The sequence below is a fragment of the Bos javanicus genome, chromosome 2, assembly GCF_032452875.1.
Source record: "Bos javanicus breed banteng chromosome 2, ARS-OSU_banteng_1.0, whole genome shotgun sequence".
Lineage (NCBI taxonomy): Eukaryota > Metazoa > Chordata > Mammalia > Artiodactyla > Bovidae > Bos > Bos javanicus.
This window is the reverse complement of record NC_083869.1, coordinates 26,156,625-26,182,372: the sequence shown is the minus strand read 5'-3', so window position 1 is coordinate 26,182,372 and position 25,748 is coordinate 26,156,625. Positions and strand designations below refer to the sequence as shown.

At 40.2% G+C, this 25,748-nt stretch overlaps 1 protein-coding gene across 1 annotated transcript in view; it reads left to right on the top strand.

Annotated features, from left to right (window-relative positions):
• MYO3B (myosin IIIB) overlaps positions 1–25,748 on the top strand; it is a 372,181-nt gene that overhangs the window by 44,287 nt on the left and 302,146 nt on the right. Inside the window, exon 2 of the mRNA XM_061435661.1 lies at positions 16,991–17,056. The gene's annotated coding sequence lies outside the window, so the exon portion shown is untranslated. The remainder of the gene's footprint in view (positions 1–16,990; positions 17,057–25,748) is intronic.

The following is a 25,748-nucleotide window of genomic DNA, read 5'->3' as shown; positions in this document are numbered from 1 at the left end:
AAACACAGAAAACATAAATCTCCTGCCACCTAGGTGAGAAAAAAGCAAAATCATCTTTAACAATTCAAGTTTAAAAGAAAATCTAAATGAAAGCTGAAGAATATGTAGAAAGTAATTATTATCAAAATAGTACATATCAGAATTAACAGGAAAATAGTTAAAGCAGGGATTAGAGGCAAATTCATAGCCCCAAATACTTATATTAATAATCAAGAAAGAATTAAAGTAAATGAATTAAACTTCTAACACAGAAATTTTAAAAAATGTTTAAATCCAGGTAGAAGAAAAAGGAATTTAATAAAATAGAAGTGATAAGTAATGATATGTAATAAAAACATATGAAACAATAGAACCAATAAATAAATCATAAGCTTTTTTGGATAAAAATAATAAAATAGATGAATTATTACCTAATCATGAAAGAAGGAAGTTTTAGCACATGAAATTTTTATTTATTTATTTATTTTAATTAGAGGCTAATTACCACAGATGCAGAGGAAATTAGAAGAATCATGGGAGTCTACTTTATTCAATTCCTTTAAAATAAAATTGAGCATCTGATTGGAATTGGTACTTTCTGTCGGGAAATATCATTTAGCAAAAGAAAGGATACAAAAAGGCAGACAAGAACACTGTATTGTTCATTAGCCACTCACCATTTGGATAAAATGATAGAGATTACAGATTTTCCTCAGGAATGGTCTGAGACCCTCCTGAGAGAGAACAATGAAATGAGCATTATGTTTACTCACTATGTTTCTTTTGATTTGATGTTAATGTATTTATTCTTCATCTTTATTAACATGAAGTAACCAGTGATACCTCCTTCCACCCTTTGTTTGCTGAGTATCCTTGTATAAATATACTTGCTGGCATTGTATGTTCCTGCCATAAGAGTAGCAGCGCTATTGATAACATAACACAGCCCCTTCTCCCCCAACCCACCACCACCCAAGGAATTTTGAAAAGGAATCTGTGAAATAAGTACAAATTCACTCACTGGTATGACTCCAGCATCCCTCTCCCTTATTTCTGTCCTTTCAAAATGTTGCTAGGCAACCAGATAGAAAAATGGCCAAAGCCCTTATAAAGAGAAGACATGCTTATAAAGTCAGAAAAATAAATGTGGGCTTGTTCACTTGGGCATGCTCACAGACTGCCTGGACTTGCAACATAATTCATTCAGTTTCAATAACTGCAGTTGATCTTGAGGTTAGTAAAACACTTGGCTGTAATCTGCCAGTGGAGACATGACTTGAGCCATCTAGGTGTGAGAGGGGGTTGCTGTTCTGGTGGTACATTTGCCTTTGCAAGGGGATGAATGTTCAGTGGTTGCTTCTGGGACCAGTCTCTCTGCTTAAGTCTGTGTGGTTCCACTTGCAGTTAGCACAATCTTCATAAAACCTTTTTAGAGCTCACGGTTGTAAACACCCAGTCTTCCTTAGGAACTGCAGCTGCATCACCCCTGGCATTTAGTATATCCAGTTGATTTTAAATGGAGCCTGCTTCTGTCGGCTCTGGCATGTGCACAGGGTCTGGTGGCCCAGGCTCTGCTTGCTCTAAGGAACAGCACAGTCTTCCTACCTGGTGTGTGTGCCAGGGTCTGCTCATGGTGACAGGTGTTGACGTTCAGCTGCTAATTTCCCCCATTAGAGACAATGTGGTAGGATCAGATGATACAATCTGTTCATCTGAGGCCTGCCCTGCTTTTTCCTGTCTGGAATACATTACTAACTTTATTGAAACAATAAAAGAAGAAATAGCTGCACAAAATGCCCTTTAAATGGTTTTGCTTTACTAGGGGGAAAAAATCCATAGCAGTCAATTTCTTTTTGTCTATTATAAATTTATTAACAGTGTGTTGTAATTAGGTGCACGGCTTTGCCTGGGAGGACAAATGGTGCTTCTTGAACTGTGACGTTAGTCTGATTGTGGTAAAATGACCCATTTGGTTTTACCAGCTGTGACTTTGGAGGGAGCTGAATGACAGAGGACGCATAAAGCTCAACAGATGAAAACATTCTTTGCTCATGCTCTCTATTACTGATTATTTTGTATCCTAAACAAAATGTTCTTTGGGTTTGCTTACTAATGTCTTGGTTATCTGAAGAGAACTGTGTTTAAGTTGATGGGATGTCAGAAAGACAACTGGCTTATTAAATCAGACCCATATTCCTGTATTAATAGGACATAATTTGCTCTGGCAAAATCTAAAGATACTGTGGTGCCTGATTAACCAAAAGGAATTCCCAAGTGGGGAAGCAGTGGTTGTAACTGTGTTCTTCAGGATCAGGCTGCCTGCACAGGAAGCCTGGCCACACCATTACCAGCTTCTAAGCTGCTCTCACACTTGGTTTTTTCCTCTCTAAAACAGAGCATTGTATAACCTGCTTCAGAGAGTTTATGTGAGGATCAAATTAGTGAATTCTTAGCACAGTGCTTATAATACATAATAAGCTCTCAAGAAATTAAGGATTCCCCAGAAATAATATTAAACAGTGCAGAAAAAGTGATCCAGCTCAAGGCAAAGTCCTGGGCTCCTGAATGGGCTTGAGAGAATGGGAAGGGGGTGAGGAAAGAACAAGTATCAGCTCCCCTCCGCCCATTCCATACAGAGTGCTGGTGACTGTTAAGTTGGAAAGAAGTCCCAGAAGGAAAAGGAGTTCCTCTCTATGACCATGATCCTGGGCATTGTGAACCACCCTGACTTTCACTGATGCCTTTTCTTTCCTGTGCTGGGAGGCATTTTAGAGGCAGAGAGACAGGAAGGAGTAGCAAGAGGTGTCATGCCACCTGACTCTTCACTTTTCAGCTCACACGAAGTTGGAATCATAGAAATGGAAAAATCACAAAAGAGATTAAATCTGTGTCTATGGTTCTGTCCCCTCACTGATTGTTGCTGAGTCCCTTTTTCTAAGTTTTTATTCTTGTCTGCCTTTTATCCCAAGAAAAGTTTTGGCCAATAAATGTTTACAATAGGATGCTCCCCAGAATATTCCTGTTTCAATAAGGAACTTCTGGGATAGAGAGCAATGAGTCTTAATGAGGAAATTTGATGCACCATGACAAAACAAAATTTTTAAGTGGGCGATGAAGAAGTTTTCCATTATCTGTTCATTACCTCTTAAATATATTCAGCAAGTGCTCTTAAGGCAGAGAAGCCTGGACTCATTCAGTTGTTCATGGTTGGAAGTTACCTATGCCAAGCCTGAAATAGAAATTTCTTTTTAAAAAAGTATTTTATTGAAGTATAGTTGATTTACAATATTGTGTTAATTTCTGCTATATAGCAAAGTGACTCAGGTATATAGATATGTAGATAGATATATTTTTTCATATTCTTTTCCATTATGGTTTATAACAGAATTTTGAATATAGTTTCCTGTGCTATACAGTAGGGCTTTGTTGTTTAGCCATTGTATATATACCAGTTTGCATCTGCTAACCCCAAACTCCTAATCCTTCTCTCCCCACCGTGAAATAGAAATTTCTTAAAATCTGGCATTTCATCTTAAAAACAAAAACAAAAACACTGTAAAACTCCTAGCCTCTCTCTGTTTCTCTTTCACTTCTTTCCTATGCCAGTTATTAATTTAGTGCCTTTCAGCTCCAAATTTACCCTTCTTTCCCCTGCTTTGTGATACTGGAGTGGACTCAAGCATCTCTCCTTTGCCATATGGTAGAAGAAGGCAATGGCACCCCACTCCAGTACTCTTGCCTGGAAAATCCCATGGACAGAGGAGCCTGGTAGGCTGCAGTCCATGGGGTCACTAAGAGTCGGACACGACTGAGCGACTTCCCTTTCACTTTCCTGCATTGGAGAAGGAAATGGCAACCCACTCCAGTGTTCTTGCCTGGAGAATCCCAGGGATGGGGGAGCCTGGTGGGCTGCCGTCTGTGGGGTCACACAGAGTCGGACACGACTGAAGCAACTTAGCAGCAGCAGCAGCAGCAGAAGTAAAGCTTTGTCAGTAGAGGGCACCAGAAGGCCACTGCCAGAGGAAAGGGCCCTCTTCTTGGTTTCAGGGTAGCTTTTCCTTCTTGCTTCTGTGGCCCTTGACTCTCAGTGGCGTCTGGGACACCCAGTGGTGTTCACCCTCCAGTATGTTTTTACCAGAACTCACTAGGCAGCTTCCTGATGAGTCTTAGGCACCAGGCAGGTGGTTTCCTGTTTGCCAGCCCTGGCTTGTCTCACCTCTGAGAACTTCACCCACCATGTACTGCAATCACATCTTTTCCAATGAGATCAGAATCTCAGCCTTGGGGGCAAGGGCTCTTAAAAATTAGTTTCTTCTTTGGAGGTTCTGTTTCATCTAGACATAGTAGCTGCTCCCATATCTGCTCTGCTAGAGTTCTCTTCACCCCGTAGTATCTAATCCACTATTCAGTACAGTTTAGTCACTTAGTCGTGTCCGACTCTTTGCAACCCCATGGACTGCAGCACACCAGGCTTTCCTGTCCATCACCAACACCCAGAGCTTGAGCAAACCAATGTCCATTGAGTTGGTGATGCCAACCAATGATCTCATCCTGTGTCGTCCCCTTCTCCAGCCTTCCATCTTTCCCAGCATCAGAGTCTTTTCAAATAAGTCAGTTCTTCACATCAGGTGGCCAAAGGATTGGAGTTTCAGCTTCAGCATCAGTCTTTCCAATGAATATTTGGGACTGATCTCCTTTCGGATTGATTGGTTTGATCTCCTTGCAGTCCAATGGACTCCAAGAGTCTTCTCCAACACCACAGTTCAAAAGCATCAATTCTTCTGCTTTCAGTTTTTCTTTATGGTCCAGCTCTCACATCCTGCATGACTACTGGAAAAACCATAGCTTTGACTATATGGACCTTTGTTGGCAAAGTAATGTCTCTGCTTTTTAATATGCTGTCTAGGTTGGTAATAGCTTTTCTTCCAAGGAACAAGTGTCTTTTAATTTCATGGCTGCAGTGACCATCTGCAGTCATTTTGGAGCCCCCAAAATAAAGTCTCCCACTGTTTCCACTGTTACCCCATCTATTTGCAATGAAGTGATGGGACTGGATGCCATGATCTTAGTTTTCTGAATGTTGAACTTTAAACTCTCCTCTTTTCACTTTTATCAAGAGGCTCTTTGGTTCTTCTTTGCTTTCTGCCATAAAGGTGCATATGCATATCTGAGGTTATTGATGTTTCTTCTGGCAATCTTGATTCCAGCTTGTGTTTCATCCAGCCCAGCATTTTGCATGATGTACTCTGCATGTAAATGAAATAAGCAGGATGACAATATACAGCCTTGACATACTTCTTTCCTAATTTGAAACCAATCCATTACTACATGTCTGGTTCTAACTGTTGCTTCTTGATCTCCACACTAATCAGGAGGCAGGTGAGGTGGTGTGGTGTTCCCATATCTTTAAGAATTTTCCACAGTTTGTTGTGATCCACACAGTCAAAGGCATTAATGAAGCAGAAGTAGGTGTTTTTAATAGAATTCTCTTGCTTTTTCTATGATCCAGTGGATGTTGGCAATTTGATCTCTGGTTCCTCTGACTTTTCTAAATCCAGCTTGAACATCTGGAAATTCTTGATTCACATATTAATTCTTTATATTAAATTTTCCCCATTCAAATTACTAGTGTTTTGCTTGTCTTCTGATTGGACCCAAATTGATAGAGCCTAGAGGGTCAGAAGTGCTGTATGCAGATGAGGAGTGTGCGGAGGCACTGGACGTACAGACCCCAGCTCTGTCCCTCCTCTTCCTTTTGTGAGTCAGCCTGCACTAGAGGATTGTTCTCCAGCCTGCACTCAGCCAAAGCTCTGCCTCTGAGTGAGAGGCCTGTGGTGGCCCAGCCCTGGGCCCAAGACCAGCTGGTTAAGTCTGTCTAACTCTGTCTTTCAGTCTTAGAAACTAGTTTCTGCAGGTAAAAGCCACGTTCTCTGAGATCAGCTTTATCAGTACTAAAGGTATCATTTTGGACTCAATCTGCTGACTTTTTCTTGTTTCTCAATTAGTTCAGAATGCAGGCAGGGAGAAGTCCTACTTTTTATTGTCTGCACCAATGATTTTTTTTTGTTGTTGCATAAAACAATTTAAAATAACTTATTGCCAGAAAAATGGATGCAGCAGGAAAGCATAGCATGTGTAGCACATGTTTAGCTTTGCCTGTCCCCTGACCTACTAGCTCATCACTATGACTTTCATCTGACCACACGTTGTTTTTTCTTAAAATACTAACCTAATTGGAGAGTGATTCTGTATCTCCAAAATGCTTTGACACATCATTAGTGATCCCCTTCAATGAGTACAATCCCACAGAACCCATATAAACAGTCCAGAATTTGAGGATAAGGAAAACATTTAGAAGACAGTGTCATCTGTTTGAAACACATCTCTTTAAAATCATGAATTAATGTATCATGTACTTAAAACTGTACTTAAAAAAAAAAAAAAAGACTTGTGGCTCACTCTCTGCATAAAGGATCACAGAGGAAATGGGTCATTAGCCAGCTGTTGGGCAAGGTCAAATTCTCTACACATTGGACTTTAACAGTTGAATGTGATGGGGTTGCTGAGTTATTGCTGAAGGAGCAAACTGAAGAAAGGATGTCAGCAAGTGACCATAGTGGCTCAGACAGTGAGCCACACAGCTCTTGACATAGCACTTTCTCTTGTCCTTGACTTTCTCTGGCACTCTGCATGTGTGACTGACTTGCCTATGTATCCTGTGTGTTTACATAGTGAAAGTACAAATGAGGGAAAGGTACCCCAGTGTGCTTTAGAGAGAATGAGAAAATACATTCTGTGAACATTTGAAGTGTAGTATAGCAGCTAAAGATTAATAAAGCTCAATAAAACTTTCCATCTCAGGCTTAGGCTTGACATGAGAAACATAATGCAATTTTGAGATTCTGAGATGATCTTTGAAACAGATTCTTGCTGAGCTTAAAGCTAGAGGAAATGACCATCTTGTCACTTACTGATGGTAAATGGTTGAAAATGGGTTTATTATGGGCCATGTGATTTGATGTGGTAACTTTACATTTTAAATATTTTAGCTTAACATTGCCAGCAGTGTTATTTAAGGGACAAAATCAAATTAGGTTATTAAGAAGCAGGAAAAAAAAGGAATAAACAAGCTTGAGGTTTAGTTACAAATTTTTGCTTTTCTCCTCACTGCTTTTAGTAACTTTGTCAATTAGTGTAGAAAAAATTATCATAGGTGTTAATCATAAAATCTCTACTTTCTTAGACAATGGTGATACAAGGCTGAGATGTGACTTAGACTCATTTAGTTTTTATGACATAATTCAAGACATGCTACCTTTGAATACGGGACCTTGGCATATTGAATATTTCAAGTTGAAGGAATTTGAGAAATGGCATGTGCAGGAAGGACTTTCTGACCATCCTTAGAAGCAGTTTATAAAATCCTCTTGTGAGAGATGTCCTTCCTATACCCAAAAGAAAAAAGCATCCTTACTGCAAAAGACCAAGACAGTGGACACAGAGAGGACCTGAGTGAACAGGCCTTGCTAAATTTCCCCAGTTCACCACACTTACTCAAACTCTTTGTCCCATCATGTCTTTCCAAGATTCTCTACTCTTCCACATGCTCAGATTTAACTGTTTCTTTGGATCTTCATTTCCTTATGAAGGCTCCCATGCATGTAAAACTTATATTAAAACATATTTATCTGTTTTTCTCTTGTTGTCTGTCCTTTGCTACAGGGGCCCCAGTTGAGAACTTAAAGGATGGAGTACTGGTACTTTTCCTTTTGTACATTTACTTCTTTCCAGATACCTTCCCATCCATCTAGTGTTGTCCTTGAAAACCTCTTCCCTCCTCCTCCTCCCTCCTTCAAAGGACTGACCCTGATGGAGCTGCCCTCACTGTGGAGTTAGCAATCTGCATGAGTGGAGTCCATTCCAGCCTGAACCAGGCTTTCACATTTACTGAGGGTGTAGCACACAGGATTGTATTTCTGATTTCTATGTCATTTTCATGTATCTCTTTTCTGGTTTTAAAGATATAGCTATAGCTATTAATTTTTTCAAATGATTCCTCTTTAGCAGAATTGCATGTATATTTTTGATATATCTTGGTCTATGTCCTGTGTGTCAAGATAATTACCCAGAGATATCCACTGTCCGAACCAGGGTGCAGATGCCTGCAAGTGGCAGAGGGGACCTCAGGAGTAGCGTTCTTGGTCTGACATTGATGGAGTTGAATAACTCAAAGTTCCCATTGATAGCATATTCTAGGAGGCGATAACCCAGGGGTGCTTCACAACCTTCACAATTCTTCACAACCCTATAGGCCTTTGGGTTGTCACTTTCTCCTCTGCTCTACAATTGCTCACTGGTCACTTTGAGAAAATGAGGCAGCCAGCACCTGTTCTCTCTGCATTTGAAATATATGGCAGGATCCTAAATGTCCACTGACAAGAGGTGTCCACCACCTAAGAAACTTTCTAAAAGTTAGAAATCACATGATGGCATATGTAAACCATTTCAGCCTTCTTCTATCAGTGGAAAAAATAAAAACAGCCTGAATATCCATCAGTGAATGAATGGCTAAACTATTGTATGCACATGTTGGGGAATACTATTTGAGTATAAAGTTGGTCTGGGATTTAAGTTGTGTTACTGAATGGGAATGTAGGGACCAGGACACTTAACGTGTAGCATATGATTCCATTTCTATAGTCCTCAACTATAAATATATTGTAAATACTAATATAAATTTATATTTATTATAATTTATAGTACAGCAAAACTGTATATATTATATATTTTAGCAAATATTTAAAAGTGAAAAAAAAACTGAGAGAATACAAGCCATACTGACACAAGGAGGAGACTGGGATTAGGGGTGGTAGTCAGAGAAGGCAATGGCACCCCACTCCAGTACTCTTGCCTGGAAAATCCCATGGATGGAGGAGACTGGTGGGCTGCAGTCCATGGGGTTGCTGAGAGTCAGACACGACTGAGCGACTTCACTTTCACTTTTCACTTTCATGCATTGGAGAAGGAAATGGCAACCCACTCCAGTGTTCTTGCCTGGAGAATCCCATGGATGGGGGAGCCTGGTGGGCTACCATCTTTGGGGTCACACAGAGTCAGACACGACTGAAGCAACTTAGCAGCAGCATCAGTGAAGAGGTATTATACTCTTTGCTTTCTCTATCCCTGGGGAATTTTTTAATATTGAGATGGAATCATGTATTACCATTAAATATAAAAACTTTAACATAATTCTGAACAGGGAAGATATGACTTAGGACAAAAAGCAACCACTTTGGTTGGAGCTAGGTGGTGATCCTGAGGGGAGACATGGGCACAGACCCAACCATTCCCCCTCATTAGAGAATCTAGCAGTAGGCGTCAGAGTGGCAGCTCTGTCCCTGTGGTTAATACTCTCAGAATAGTTCATTGTTCTCGAATGTCTCGCTTTATTGCTTTTATGAGTAAGGAAATAGAATAGCTTTTTAGCACACTCCTGTGTTTATTTAACTGTATATTAATGATTCTTAACTATTATACTTCAATCTTTGTATCTTCTTCCGCTTATTCTCTCTCTCCTTAGCTTATATCTTTCCCCTCTTACCATCTGGTTGATATATCCTGTATAGGATCTGCCACAAAATTGACAAATTACAGGTAGTCTTTCTTAATTAACTTAGTCTTATTGATAAATCCTTTACTCAGTATGTTCTTGATGAATGTGCTTTAATATTTGACAACTTCCTTTTATACCTTCTAGAGGTATTGTTTGCTAATTGTTTTTCTGTCATTTTTTGCATATATGTTCTCTTAATTCATATTTTAAAGTAATGGACTCTTTATGAGATGAAATACAGGGAACAGTGAGGGATATGGACATTGGAGACAGAAACACCTATTTGAAACCTGATCCTTCCACTTTTGGAGAAGGAAATGGCAACCCACTCCAGTGTTCTTGCCTGGAGAATCCCAGGGATGGGGGAGCCTTGTGGGCTGCCGTCTATGGGGTCGCACAGAGTCGGACACGACTGATGCGACTTAGCAGCAGCAGCAGCTGCTGCAGCTTTCCACTTTTTAGTTGGACATTTTAAAGAAAATTCCTTCTTTTAAGCTACTTTTTCCCCACATGTAAAACTGGAATAAATAATGATTTAAACCAATGACATTATCTGATGTCAGATGATTTATTTGCTAGCTTTAGTCAAATATGTTCAGGGTCCTGGGTACTACAAAGATAGCCCAAATACTCAAGTTACTACCTAAGGGGACTCCTTTGTTCCTCAAACTCTGCTTACTGTGAATTTGCTCACATCCAAAGGAACTGTTCCATATTTGTCTAGTTTTTTTTTTCCTGCTACTTTGATTTTTTTGTTTTGTTTTTGCTACCTTGGGGATCACAGTCATACTTTGTCCTGGCATCATTTCTTGGGTTACTTACAATGTATCTGTGTTTATGTGCATTCATTCATGTAGTTGTTCATTTATTAAAAATTTACTGAGTGCTGCTGTGCTAGGTACTAAAGATACACATGAAGCTTGAGTAGGAGCCTACTAGGTCGACAAATTGGGGATAGCATTCTAAACTGAAGGTATACCATGTGCAAAGGACCCAAGGCATGAAAGAACAGGACTTACTTTAGGAGTTCAAGTTCTGCACAGTATAGTACTGCAGCTCTGGGTGAGAGAGGTAGGTGGTTTGAGATGGGATTGAGGCAGGTGTGGCCATCTGTATATCATGGCAAAGAGTTGACGTTTTATCATGCTGGCAATGTAGGCCTACCACAGAATTTTGAAGAAGAAAATAACAAGGTCATATTTGTATATTATAAAGAAGTTCTAGCTTCCAAGTACAAGATGGATTAGAGGGAGATGAATACAGAGGGAGAGAGGAAAATAAGGAGACTATGGAGTAGGCTGATGGAGATAAGTGACTGAACTAGGCCATGAAAGAGGGAATGGGGTGATGAGAAAGGAATTTAGGAAGCAGAATTGATAGATGTTGGTGTTTGATTGATGTATTAGTTTTCTACTACTGTCATAACAAATTTGTTAGAAATCTGACATGGATCTCACTGCGCTAAAATCAGGGTGTCAGCAGGGCTGCATCCCTTTCTGGAGGCCCCAGGGGAGAATTGATTTCCTTGTTCGTTCAGGTCATTAGCAGAATTCAACTTCTTGTATTTGCAGAATTGAGATCCCCATTTATTTGCTGGGTAGCAGCTGAGTCCCATTCCCATCTTCCAGAGGCCACGTGCAGTCCTTGGCTTGTGGCTCTCTTTCCTAATCTTCAAAGCCAACAGTGGCAAGTAGAGTACCTTTCACATTTCGATTCTTTCCTACCTCTTCTTTCTTTCTACCTCTCTTTTATGCTTTAAGGGAGCTGAGATTAAATTAAGTTCATCCAGATAATCCAAAGTAATCTTCCATCTCCAGGTCCTTAACTGTAATCATCAGCAAAGTCCCTTTTGCCATAGAAGGTGACACGTTCATAGGCACCAGGCGCTAGAATGTGGACTTCTTTAATAAGGGGAGCCCTTATTCTGTTTTTTTAGATTGGACGTGGGGCCAGTGGGGAGCACTGAACTCAAGTTTCTGACTTCAACTACCAGGTAGAATGCAGATTTAGGAGAAGATGATGGGTTTAATTTTGAACATGCTGACTCTAAGGTGACCCTATGAAATCAAAATGGAACATCTAATAAATAGTTGGATGCACCAGTGAAAAGGTAGAGGAAAAACCAAGGCAAGAGATAAAGATGAGAAAGCTGCTAATGTATAGTGAGCCCTCAGTGAATGTTTAGAATAGGAGGAGAAGAGAGCTCAGAACAGAATGCTGGGACCAATATATTGTAGTTGCACCAAAGGGAGAAGGACTCACAAAAGGAACTGAAGGAAAACCTACGTCCCATCATGGGGTCTGAGATGTTTGTAGCTTATTTCTTTTTTTCTCCTTACCTGGGCTGCTTGCTCCTCATTCCCTAGTTTCCTGCCTATTCCTAGTATCTGCTTCCCAAAACCAGTTTGTATATTGTACTCTCCTGTCATCATGGATCTTTCCGCTTCAGATCCCATTACTAAACTGCCTGTTGTTTGTTTTTGTTCTGTTTCTGTTCAAGGCGGAAAAAAAAGGAGGGGGGGAGGAAACCTTCTAAAGAGAATCAAATTGACCCAGCTTATAATTTTGAGTCATGCTTTGGCACAGGTCACTAGATGAAATTTGGATTGGTTATCCTGAGATTGGGTGCCCCCCTTCATCCAATCAGCTGCTTCTCTATTTCAGGAACTAAAATGAATTCAATCTGACTGTTCAGCAAATTATTTTGTTCCACAGAGGCTTTCGGGGAAGAAGGTTAACTCTATCTCCATCGTATTTGCTAGATCTAAGATTATGATGTCAAAAATGGGCATCACCCCTTGCTGCTAGCCTCATGTAGCTCTAATGCTGTCTGTATGCAGGGATCATTTTGTAGAAATTGAATTTGGAGTCCAAATCACAGGAATAAAATCCAGGCAGGGAAACCTCAAATCAAATATAGTCATATTCCTTTACTGACTAATCTCTTTTCTACATTGCCTTGGTATATTTATAAATATTATCCAAATGAGAACTTGTTATTCAGATTCATGGGCCTTTCAACCACTCAGCATTCAAACATCCTACAGGCTCTCAGTATCCATACACATATGTGAGTGATGCCTGCTGATCTCAGCTATGCTCTGACACTCTTATCACAAGGAACATGAAGCATTTCTCCTTGTGTTGAGAGACCCTTTGGGGCAGGGTTGCAGCTTTCATCTGTAGTGTTTAGAGGAGCCAAAAAGGCACAAATATTATTATTTGGTGCTCTTCCTGCATATCAGGAGAAAGAAAATTTATATTGCCAATGCAAACAAAGTACTGTAAAGCCTTCAAATTCCTTTTAGTTTTCATTATGCTCAGAGAGTAATCTTTCACAAAACCTCAATTTACTGAACCTAAGTATGATGGATGGACTCCAGGAAAGGTGGGGCATCTACAAGGTCAAATGAGCTTTTCTAAAACTAAATTCCTATGATGTCAAGCTCAGAGAAAGTGTTTCCTTGTGTAGGGTTCATGTGAGGCCGTCATAGGTTGGTGGTGGTGGTAGTGGTGGTTTAGTTGCTAAGTTGTGTCCAACTCTTGTGACCTCATGGACTGTAGCCTGCCAGGCTTTTCTGACCATGGGATTCTCCAGGCAAGAATACTGGAGTGGGTTGCTATTTCCTTCTCCAGGGGATCTTTCTGACCCAGGAATCGAACCCGGGTCTCCTGTATTGCAGACAGATTCTTTACCAACTGAGCTATGAGGGGTTGGTGGAAGCCTGGGTGAATGGTGATCTGCTGTTTTCCTCTGTGTCCTGCTGCAGAGGTTCAGGCCAACATGTAAACAGTAACCCCTGCTCATAGTTCCTGCTGAGGGACAGACTGGAAACAGGAAGGGACAGTATTCTTCACACGAGCATGGACACTTCCATCCATTTATCCAGTTGTCTCTTGCGAGGTCACTCTCTAATTGTGACAGAGGTTTGTCCCTCCACGCTTGACTGGCCAAGGTCAAACCTGCTAGGGTTTAATCAAGTGTGCCTACAAGTGACTTATTGGTCACAGTTAATGGCTTTGGAGGTAGATGAAGTCTGTTAGACAGTAAATTGCTTGAGCAGCTCTTCTCTGTGGAACTGACCTCCCTGAGAGCAGAATAAGCAGGAAACCTGAGCAGAATTAGGGAAGTCTGAGCTGTGGAAAGGGCTGTAGAGATGATCTAGAGTAAACTGCTCACTAAGAGCTGCTACCCTGAGGTGAACTGGAAGGACATGTGGACGTATAAACTCAAATAGCTAGAGTCAGTAAGAATAGTTCAGCCAAGCTGGTATTAAAGCAGAAGTTATATGATGGTATGTTTATTATGTAAAGAAGCCCAGGGAAAGTTGAAGGCAAATATTGTTAAATGAATGAGATAGAGGCAGTCTCCAAAATAACTAAAGGGCAACTTTTCAACAGCTACTCTTTCTAGCTGGGTACACAGGTAATTTTCCTTTGGGTTTCTGAATCAGAAGATCTGAAGAATAATTAAATTCTTATGCAGAACAGGGAAATCGTATAGTTTCTTTCATCATTCTTCCTTTCCCACCTTATCCTTCCCGCCTACTCTCTCTCCAGATCTGAAAGAATCATATAGTCTAGCCTCAAAAGATTACTCATGTTCTTTGAACTTACCAGACTTTTTACAGTTCTGTAACTTGGTACATCTTATTTCCTAAAACTGAGATAGCTTTCCTGTCCTCTATGTTAAAAAACTCCAACCAATTTTCAAGGGTTAGCTGAAGTTCATTTTCATTTTAAAGTCTTCTGGAACTCCCCAGGTTGGATAAGTTGCTGCTTTATTACGCTTCCACATATCTTTGTGCTTGTGATATACTTATAAAATTGTTATAATCATATAATGGAGTAATCCTCTGAAATATGATCAGCTCAATTAGAATTAATTACATAAAATAGTGGCTTAAAGAACATGGAAGTTTATTTCTCTGTCCTGTTAAGGAAGACGAGGCAGAAGCAATCTAGAGCTTGTATGGCAGCTTTAAAATGTCATCACGAATCCAACGTCCTGTCTGTCTTCTTTGCCATGGAAGTGAAGTCGCTCAGTCATGTCTGACTCTTTGTGACCCCATGGACTATAGCCCCCCAGTCTCCTCCATCCATGGGACTTTCCAGGCAAGAATACTGGAGTGGGTTGCCATTTCCTTCTCCAGGGGATCTTCCTAACCCAGGGGTTGAACTAGGATCTCCTGCATTGCAAGCAGACTCTTTACCGTCTGAGCCACCAGGGAATCCCTCTTCTTTGCCATACTCAGCTCATAGCTCACATTTTCATTTCACATACAAAATGGCTGCTCATGGTACAGTCATAACATCCATGTTCCAAGAAGCAGAAAGGGGGAAGAAAAAAGATAGCATGTCTATCCTTTTTAAAGAGGACTTTCTAGAAATATCATAGAACAATTTCAGTAGTATATAATTTGGCCAGAATTCAGCCACGTGGCCATATCTAGCTGCACAAAACTCAGGAAAAATATATATGGCAACATTGTATCAGAATAAAAATTGTATTAGAAGAGGTGAGAAAAGGAAGGGTATTGAGAGGCAGCTTACTATCACATTATCAGATACATTTTTTATTTCTGATCATTCATGCTGCTCCCCCTTCTTTGCCGATGGAAGCTGAGCAAACTATGGCTTTAGGGAGCAATTAGAACCCATGTGAAAACAAAGGTATATAATGGGTTTAAGATTTATAGTCATAGTGCAGGTGTGCAGAACTGTAACTTTCTTCATTTTCTGAACTTGACTTGCCCATAAGCCCCTATGTCCATTTACCACTAGAAAAAACATTCTTTTTAAAAAATATATAAATTTATTTATTTTAACTGGAGGCTAATTACTTTACAATATTGTATTGGTTTCTCCATACATCAACATGAATCCACCACGGGTGTATACGTGTTCTCCATCCTGAACCCCCTTCCACCTCCCTCCCCATATCATCCCTCTGGGTCATCCCAGTGCACCAGCCCCGAGCATCCTGTATCATGCATCAAACCTGGACTGGTGATTCGTTTCACATGTGATATTATACATGTTTCAATGCCATTCTCCCAAATCATCCCACCCTCGCCCTCTCCCAGAGTCCAAAAGACTGTTTTATACATCTGTGTCTCTTTTGCTATCTTGCATACAGGGTTATCGTTACCATCTTTCTAAATTCCATATATATGCGTTAGTATACTGTATTGGTGCTTTTCTTTCTGGCTTACTTCACTCTGTATAATAGGCTCCAGTTTCATCTACCTCATTAGAACTGATTCACATGTATTCTTTTTAATGGCTGAGTAATACTCCATTGTGTATATGTACCACAGCTTTCTTATCCATTCGTCTGCTGATGGACATCTAGGTTGCCTCCATGTCCTGGCTATTGTAAACAGTGCTGCGATGAACATTGGGGTACACGTGTCTCTTTCCATTCTGGTTTCCTCGGTGTGTATGCCCAACAGTGGGATTGATGGGTCATATGGCAGTTCTATTTCCAGTTTTTTAAGGAATCTCCACACTGTTCTCCATAGTGGCTGTATTAGTTTGCATTCCCACCAAGAATGTAAGAGGGTTCCCTTTTCTCCACACACTCTCCAGCATTTATTGCTAGAAAAAAAACATTCTTATCAGTTAAAGGTAATGTCACTTCTGTTTTAAAATTGATCCTCTTTGGGTAAATATTCAGCCAAATGCAGGGTTTTGACATTTTCCTTTTCCTGCCTTCTCACCAGGAAGTGGTCTGGTTCCCGGAGTCTTTCTGTAGTTCTCTAGTTCTCTTGGGACCTCCAGTACTTAGGTGTACACCTAACTCCAGTTGCATTAGGTGTCTGTCCTCTTCATTACCCGGGAACTTCTCAGGGTCTGGAACCTTGTCTTAGCTGTTTTGCTTTCTCCGGTGCCTATTGTCAAGGTTGACATATAGGAAAAATTTTTTAAAATGTGACCAGTGAATTTATAAGTATACTTTAAATGTATCATGTAATTAATTCAAATGGATCATAATAATCTGAAAATCCTGTAAAATTAAAAGTCTTCTCTCAAGCTCATAGCACTTGGCTTATAACTTTCTTATGGCACCAATAATACTCAGCTCTCAGTTATAGTGGCTATGTGCTTGCCTCACCGTTCAATAGTGTCCACTCCCTGAGGGATATTCCTGATCTGTGTAACCTTCAGAGGTCCTGCAGAAAGCTGTGACATAGTAGGCCTTCAGTCAATGGAAATGAGCCACTAAACAAATAGGGATTGGTACTTTATAATTTACCACTGATAAATGACTCCTACCCAGAAATAAATAAGCCTAGATTTTATCAGAGCTATTTAGAACAATATCAGTAAAGATAAGTTGATATTTTGCTTTTAACAAAACAATTTTTTTGTAAGAAAAATGTTTTTGTTTTTCAGAAATCCTCCACCTACTTTACTTCATCCGGAAAAATGGTGTGAAGAATTCAACCACTTCATTTCACAGTGAGTATTTCTTCCACGAAAAAGTGTTCATCCAGCAAGACCTTGGGCAGTGATTGGAGGAATCCAAGCTGTGGGATTGATTTGGTGCTAGATGTTGTTATGCCTCTAGCGCATCATGGCACAGAATTTGTTCTGGTAAATGATAGACAGTGCTTCTGCAGATTTGAAAAATACGGAATTCCATTTGACTCTTGGTTATAATCAGACCTCCTGATCATATGTGTCACATTTTCTGACTACTCTGTCCTGGGGAAAATATTGCCAAAGTGTCTTGTTTAATAAGAGAGGGGACTCCATATAAACATCTGACACTCACACTTGAGCCAGAGGGGAGACAGAAGATGGCAGCCTTCAGCAGAGATTTTGCAGCTTGGAATTTAGGCTTTGCTTTAGGATCTGTGGTCTAGGAGCAGGGCTCCAGCTTCCAAGATGATTGAGAGGCAAAGTGAGATCTTGGGCCTGAGGCACCCAGGTGAGAAGCCCCAGCCAGGGCTCAGAGCGTGGAGAACAAGATGAAAACCCAATTGATGGATAATGTGCCTGGTGGGAACTGTGTTACCAGGAACTAGGCAGTATTGCATGGGACGGGAATACCAGACCACCTGACCTGCCTCTTGAGAAACCTATATGCAGGTCAGGAAGCAACAGTTAGAACTGGACATGGAACAACAGACTGGTTCCAAATAGGAAAAGGAGTACATCAAGGCTGTGTATTGTCACCCTGTTTATTTAACTTATATGCAGAGTACATCATGAGAAACACTGGGCTGGAAGAAGCACAAGCTGGAATCAAGATTGCCAGGAGAAATATCAATAACCTCAGATATGCAGATGACACCACCCTTATGGCAGAAAGTGAAGAGGAACTAAAAAGCCTCTTGATGAGAGTGAAAGAGGAGAGTGAAAAAGCTGGCTTAAAGCTCAACATTCAGAAAACGAAGATCATGGCATCTGGTCCCATCGCTTCATGGGAAATAGATGGAGAAACAGTGGAAACAGTGTCAGACTTTATTTTTTGGGGCTAGAAAATCACTGCAGATGGTGACTGCAGCCATGAAATTAAAAGACGCTTACTCCTGGGAAGAAAGGTTATGACCAACCTAGATAGCATATTGAAAAGCAGAGACATTACTTTACCAACAAAGGTACATCTAGTTAAGGCTATGGTTTTTCCTATGGTCAGGTATGGATGTGAGAGTTGGACTGTGAAGAAGGCTGAGTGCCGAAGAATTGATGCTTTTGAACTGTGGTGTTGGAGAAGACTCTTGAGAGTCCCTTGGACTGCAAGGAGATCCAACCAGTCCATTCTGAAGGAGATCAGCCCTGGGTGTTCTTTGGAAGGAATGATGCTAAAGCTGAAACTCCAGTACTTTGGCCACCTCATGCCAAGAGTTGACTCATTGGAAAAGACTCTGATGCTGGGAGGGATTGGGGGCAAGAGGAGAAGAGGACGACAGAGGATGAGATGGCTGGATGGCATCACTGACTCGATGGACGTGAGTCTGAGTGAACTCTGGGAGTTGGTGATGGACAGGGAGGCCTGGCGTGCTGGGATTCATGGGGTCGCGAAGAGTCGGACACGACTGAGCAACTGAACCGAACTGAACTGAAGACAGGAGCAGAACCAACAGTAGCACCAATAGGATGGGGACTGAGTGCTGTCGCCTGACGGAGAAACCACACTAGTCCTGAATCTGGGGAAGGTGCTCAGTGTTGGAGCGGTCTATGTAAAGGGGCCTGGTGAACTGTGGGGGGCAGGAATCTAGACAAGGTGATTATAAGCTATAGCGGTGCCCTCAGCATCTAGTGTATCAAACAAGGGGCTCAAGGGTAATGGAGGGAGAAAAGATGTGACCAAAATAGCTGATAAATAGGAAGAAGGAAAGGGTCAATACAAATTTCTCTAACTTATGCCTATGTGCAGACTTAGCTTCCACAAAGACAGTGCAAGGAAGCAAGCTGGGTCTCTTGATCGCCTTACTTAAGCACAGTACAATCCCTTGTTCACAATTCCAAAACCCAAAGAGCTCTGAAAAATAGAAGTTTTTTGTGTTTGAGTCATTTAGCTGCAAGCCCTGACTTTATGTGAACTGATTTGGTGGCAACACACAACCTAAACTGAAGTGAGGCTATTTATAGCCATTATTTGTCCTACTCAGTGTGAATATTCATGTGAATTGCTGCAGATATATTAATGTGTTTGATTACAGTGTGCTGCCCCAGATCCTGCTGGGATATTATATAACATACAGTAAATGCACTGATTTACTTTTCTACAATTTGATAAAATTCTGAATTCTAAAACATATTTGGCCCCAAGGGTTTTGTATAAAGAGCTGTGAACCTGTATTTCATTTTCATTTCAAATACAGTATAATTCAAGTCCCTGAAATTGTTTGTCCAGTCAATCCCTGCTAGCTTTTTGCTATCATCCTCAGAAGGGAGGAGGGGTAAAGAGGTCTAAGAATTCCACAACTCTAAGGATGGCTGTGTTGGAATGTGACCATGAAATTCAGGGCCAGGGATGGAGAACATTTTCTTGCCTCTCTGGTCCCCACTCTGATGTTTCTGCAGTGACTGTAGAATGCAAAAGCAGCCGCAAGTCAAGGGTGGTGATAGTGGGCAGTGTTGAGAGGAACAACAGATATAGCAGAAGGGATGATGCTCTCAGAGGAGCAGAGGAAGAGCCACTTCCTGATATTTGGAAGCCAAACGAAGAGGTGGAAGGCACTGGAGAGCTACAGACATCCTGGTGGCTGGAAACACATTTCAGATGACCCCAGAGAAAGAAACCCAGGAGTTAGGGTTCTCATGATTTTGCTGGCAAAAGCTGACTCCAGAGTTTTCCTTTTCATTCCATTGCTTCACACAGATGCCCTTGACTGACCTTCTCAAAACTGTTGACCTAGAAAACCACATCACATACTCACAAATACACTTTCCTATACCAAACACTGCTACTGCTAAGTCACTTCAGTAGTGTCCAACTCTGTGCGACCCCATAGATGGCAGCATGCCTCTAAAATGTGACTTGACTTACCAAAGTTTTGGCTTCAAGAGTATGTTTGTGTTCTTAAAGTAAGCACAGTATTTAATGGATAGATGTGGGAATAAAGGTACGTAATTGATGATAGGGTTGTGGCTTTCAGGATTAAATATAGTATAGAAATTCCCCTCTACTATTGATTTTTCTTTATGGCAGATCCCATTATATTCCCATTTAAATCTGGTTAAGTTTTCCCCAACTCTGAGAATTCTATATGTGCTCATTCTGAGTTGCTTTAGACTTAGAAAAATGTTGGTACTAGAACGGAGGACTCAACACAGTAAACAGTGCCTTTAGTATGCATACGTCAGCTACATAGCAAAAGCATCTTATTGAAATGGCAGAGGAGAGAGAGTCTGAAAAGGTTCTAAAGAACCAGTGAAGGTAAAGAGAAATTAAGTGATAGTGTGCTTTATTACTAATTTAAGATATGGAAAAATGTGATCAGTATTATCTTTATTTAATGACTTGTCCTTACTGGTTTTATTAGTGAAAATATTATATGTTATAGGTGTTCATAGATTCTTTCCTGACCTCAGTCCCTCAATTCTATTTTCCCCATAACATCTGAGATTTTTTTAACCATGAATTTTCCTTTTACAAAATTTTTAGGAATATTACTGTCAAGATTAGGAACAATTATTGTATTTTATATCTTTAGGTAGAAAACTATTTACTATTCCAAAGTATTACCCTTTGGTTATTAGGAACCAGCCTACCAAATGCGATTTTAATTTTCTATTTCATTCTATTTATTCAAATCTCTAATTAAATGTAAACAAAGATACTCACTGGGTTAGAAATGTCTATTTAAAGAGAGAGCCTTACCTTACTCATCTTGGGAAGGAAAAGGGAAAACTATGAAGGATTAAGATCTTCAGATCATAAACTTTTCGTTATTGCTGAAACTGAGGTGGGAAGAGGGTTATCTGGTAAATTTTTTTAGCCTGAATTATCTAGATAATTTCTTCAACTTCCATTGTGGATGGAGCCACGGTGCCTTGATTTAAAGTAAACTAAACTAGTTCTTTCTAAAGAATAAATAGGACTAGAAAAATTTAAGTTTTAAAATCTTTAATACCTGGTTCTCATGTAACTGCTGAGCCATATCAGCGTCAATTCAATAATTTAAGTCTTTCTTGGTCCATGATGGTCACCATTCATCAAAGGACCTCATGGCTTCTCATTGTTGCTGCAGGGATCTGAAGGAATTGGTCAGGCTGCAGCCCAGTGATCACAGCTATGTAGACAGGGGACTCTGTGTGTGTGTGTGTGTGTGTGTGTGTGTGTGTGTGTGTGAGAGAGAGAGAGAGAGAGAGAGCGAGAGCGAGAGCAAGTGCAATAAGTGCTGGGGTGGGAGCAGAGGCAGGCTATAAGTGTCAGGAAGTAGCTTAGTGTTTTTAGATATGTTTCCAGCATTCTTCTTAATTTGGAGACAGCAGAAGAGATTTTAAATTCTGAAATCCTATTAGTAAACCTATTTTGAGGGTTAAAAAAAAAGAAACATCAGCCTGTTTGGTTTTGAACCTTTGGTCGTTAGTGATAATTGACTCATTTACGTGTGTTAGCTAAGCATTTGCCAAAGCGTGACTCCTGACAGCTTAGTTATGATAAATTAAACATGATGCTCACATGAATTCTGCACTGCTTTTTATCCAGATGCTAGGACCCTGCCTGATGTTTTTTGTCACTTTTGTAATGTGCAGCTGGCTTTGTAGCGATTTCATTATCAGCCCTTTACCCTTTGGCTAAAGCTATTTGCATAACAAGGTTATCTGGTTGAAGTCCCAGACAGATTTCTATTTTGTCTGGAAGCTCCATTCAGAAGTAGCCTTTTGATAAGATGATAATAATTTTCCTTTACCAGGTTCTCTTTGGTTCTGAAGGACGTCACTTCTCTTTTTAGTTCAAACCAATATCAGGTCTTTGGACTAATCTACAAAAATTCTTTACCAACCTTTGGTCAAAAGGTATCTGTGAGCTGTGCTTTTTCATTTGCCTCTGAAACTTTTGGGGTTTTATTAGAAATTAGATTTAGGACTTCATCATCAATGTCTTTTGAGCCGATTAGTGAGACAATAAAGATGGATTTCTCTTAGTCAAGGGCAAATCCGCCAAGAGTACTATGACTATTCAGCTTCAGGCTCATTGATGACTTGAACCACATGATTGCCCACGCACACACCTCTTTCCAGGGCTGGCTGGCTTGAGTAGCTAAGCGTGCAGGTGGTTTCCCGGAGTGAGCATCGTGGTCATGCCTGCCATGTAGTTATGAAATGCTGAGGCAACCTTTCCTATCCCTGCAAATGACATTCAGATGGCTATAAACAGTTGCACTGAATGTTAACAAGGTGAGATCACTCTGAGCTACAAAACTACTAAAACAAATGGGCATTTACATAAATTTATTCCTTAAAAATTGAAACTCAGACCTGGAACATCTGCTTTTCTCTAGGCCTGAATGTTTGTAAAGGTAATCATTTTGGAATGGTTAATTTCTTGACATCAATTGTACTCCCTCCAAGGCAACAATTCTCAGCCCTTCGCCATTCTCCATTTTGCATTTCAAGGCAGCTTAATTCCACATGGCTTTATAGTATCAGTGAACAGCACTCTTGGAATGATAAATATCCTAACTCAGAGACTGATAAGGTTCCACAAATATTCTTGGCTTTTTAAGTCCTGATGGATTCTCAGGTGGCTATGCACAGGGTTAATATCGCCTGAGTAGAAGGATACAATAACCTTTATTTATATTACTTCACGAATTGGTAATTCTAATTAAAATGAGCAGTGGTATCTCTGGTGACAGACTCTTTCCATTTTAGATTTATTTAGCCAATGATTAGCATTATGGTTTCTTGAATTAATTAGCATCTCTTGAGCTATAGGGAATTAGTGAATTAATAAAAACTGATGGAGAAGTTAAAAAAATTCTAATTTAAAAAACTCCCAATTCTCCTGTCCTCTCTAAACATATTGATCAATATATTTATAAATGCAACCCAACTTCTTTCTCATTTTGAAAAACTGAGATTTTTTTTTCCCCTTCATGAGAAGAATAAAGCTGTGTGTTTCAAGGTTATATCTCCCTGAAGAGCATCTAATTTTGATTACCTAATAGATCATCTAAAAACACCAAGGGCCCGATTCAATCTCACTTATACTCCACCTGTAAACTCAGCTGATAAAATCTGCTTTTCTCATGGTACAAACCTTAGTGTGACTTGAAGTTTGAAACACAGTGTAATATCTGCACATGCCTGAAATATACTGTTGTCCTGAGAACTGTGGCAATGAGGAGTTCAGCCTAATCCAAAATAAGCAAATGGCATGGTAAAGTAGGTGCCCCAGACTCTTGTCAGAATATTCTGTTTATTTCCCAACAAATGCACTTGGAACTTGTAAGAGACCAAGTCTGTAGCATATGTCATAGATTTCATATTAGTGCTTGTAGCATATTATGTTAAGTGACTTTTAATTTTTTTATTAATTTTTTTGGAGTATAGTTTCTTTGTAATGTTGTGTTAGTTTCTGCTGTACACCAAAGTGATTCAGTTTTATATATATATCATATATAGCTCTTACTCATGCCAGTGATTCAGTTTTTATATATATATATATATATATATATATATATATATATGAAAGAGTACATACACTCTGTCTTAGATTCCCTTCCCATTTAGGTCCCCACAGAGCACTGAGGAGAGGTCCCCGTGCTAGGCAGTATGTTCTCATCCATTGTCCATTTTATGTAAGGTAGTGTATATGTATCCATTTCAGTCTCCGAATCCATCCCACCCCTTACCTTCTCTCTTGGTAACCATAAGTTTGTTTTCTACATCTGTGACTCTATTTCTGCTTTGCGAATAAGTTCATCTGCACTATTTTTCTAGATCCACATGTAAGCGATACTATGCAATATTTGTCTTTCTCTTTCTGACTTACTTCACTCTATGTGACAATCTCTAGGTCCACACGTGTTGCTGCAAATGGCATTATTTCATTCCTTTTTGTGGCTGAGTATGTGTGTGTGTGTGTCTATAGACACACACACACACACACACACACACACACTACATCTCTTTTATCCGTTCCCCTGCTGATGGATATTTAGGTTGTTTCCATGTCCTGGCTATTGTAAATAGTGCCACAGTGAACATCCAGGTACATGCATCCTTTCAAATTATGGCTTTCTTCAGATATATGTCCAGGTGTGGGATTGATCCAGCAATATTTTTAGTTTCTTAAGGAAACTCCATACTGTTCTCCATAGTGATTATACTAATTTACATTCCCACCAACAGTGTAAGAGGATTCCCTTTTGTCCACGCTGTCTCCAGCATTTATTGTTTGTAGATTTTTTTTTGTTAGATGACTTTTAGATAAGGTTAGTCTGAATTTACCATCTATACCATTTATTCAAAAAAAGAAAACACATGCTTGAGTTTCATAACGTACATCAAAAAGAATCTGCAGTTGAAATAGACAAGTGATAGTCGGCAGTGAGCTGTGTGCATGGGCTAGGGGTGGAGAGATGGTGGCATGGCTCACACATCTGTCCATGTCCTTTCATTCTCAGCCCTTCCCCAAGTGCAGCTGGGCTCATCATCAAGACAAGGCAGCCATGGGAGAGCAGTGTGTGCTATCCAGCAGTGTCACTTAATAGCTCTGTAACCCTGGGGAAAGTATTTAACCTCTCTGATCCTTGGTATTCAGTTGTCAAATTGGGGCTGAGAATACCTGTCTCAGAAGGTTACTGTAAGGGTGACATTATATAATGTATATGTAGAACCTGGAAGATAATTATAATAATAACTAACATATATAGCTCTTACTCATGCCAGGCTCTGTTCCCTACACATCATCAGTTCACTCAGTGCAGTCAATCAGTCGTGTCTGACTCTTTGCAACCCCATGGACTGCAGCACACCAGGCCTCCCATTGCCAACTCCCAGAGTTTATTCAAACTCATGTCCATTGAGTTGGTGACGCCATCTAGCCATTGCATCCTCTCTCGTCCCCTTCTCTCCTGTCTTCAGTCTTTCCCACCATCAGGGTCTTTTCCAATGAGTCAGTTCTATGCTTCAGGTGGCCAAAGTATTGGAGTTTCAGCTTCAGCATCAGTTCTTCCACTGAATATTCAGGACTGATTTCCTTTAGAATGGACTGGTTAGATCTCCTTGCAGTGCAAGGGACTCTCAAGAGTCTTCTCCAACACCACAGTTCAAAAGCATCATTTGTTCACGGTGCTCAGCTTTCTTTATAGTCCAACTCTCACATCCATACATAACTACTGGAAAAACAATAGCTTTGACTAAGCAGACCTTTGTTGGTAAAATAATGTCTCTGCTTTTTAATATGCTGTCTGGGTTGGTCATAACTTTTCTTCCAAGGAGCAAGCATCTTTTAATTTCATGGCTGCAGTCACCATCTGCAGTGATTCTGGAGCCCCCAAAAATAAAGTCTCTCACTATTTCCACTGTTTCCCCATCTATTTGCCAAGAAGTGATGGGACCAGATGCTAGATCTTAGTTTTCTGAACTTTGAGCTTTAAGCCAACTTTTTCATTCTCCTCTTTCACTTTCATCAAGAGAATTTTTAGTTCTTCATTTTCTGCCATAAGGGTGATGTCATCTGCAT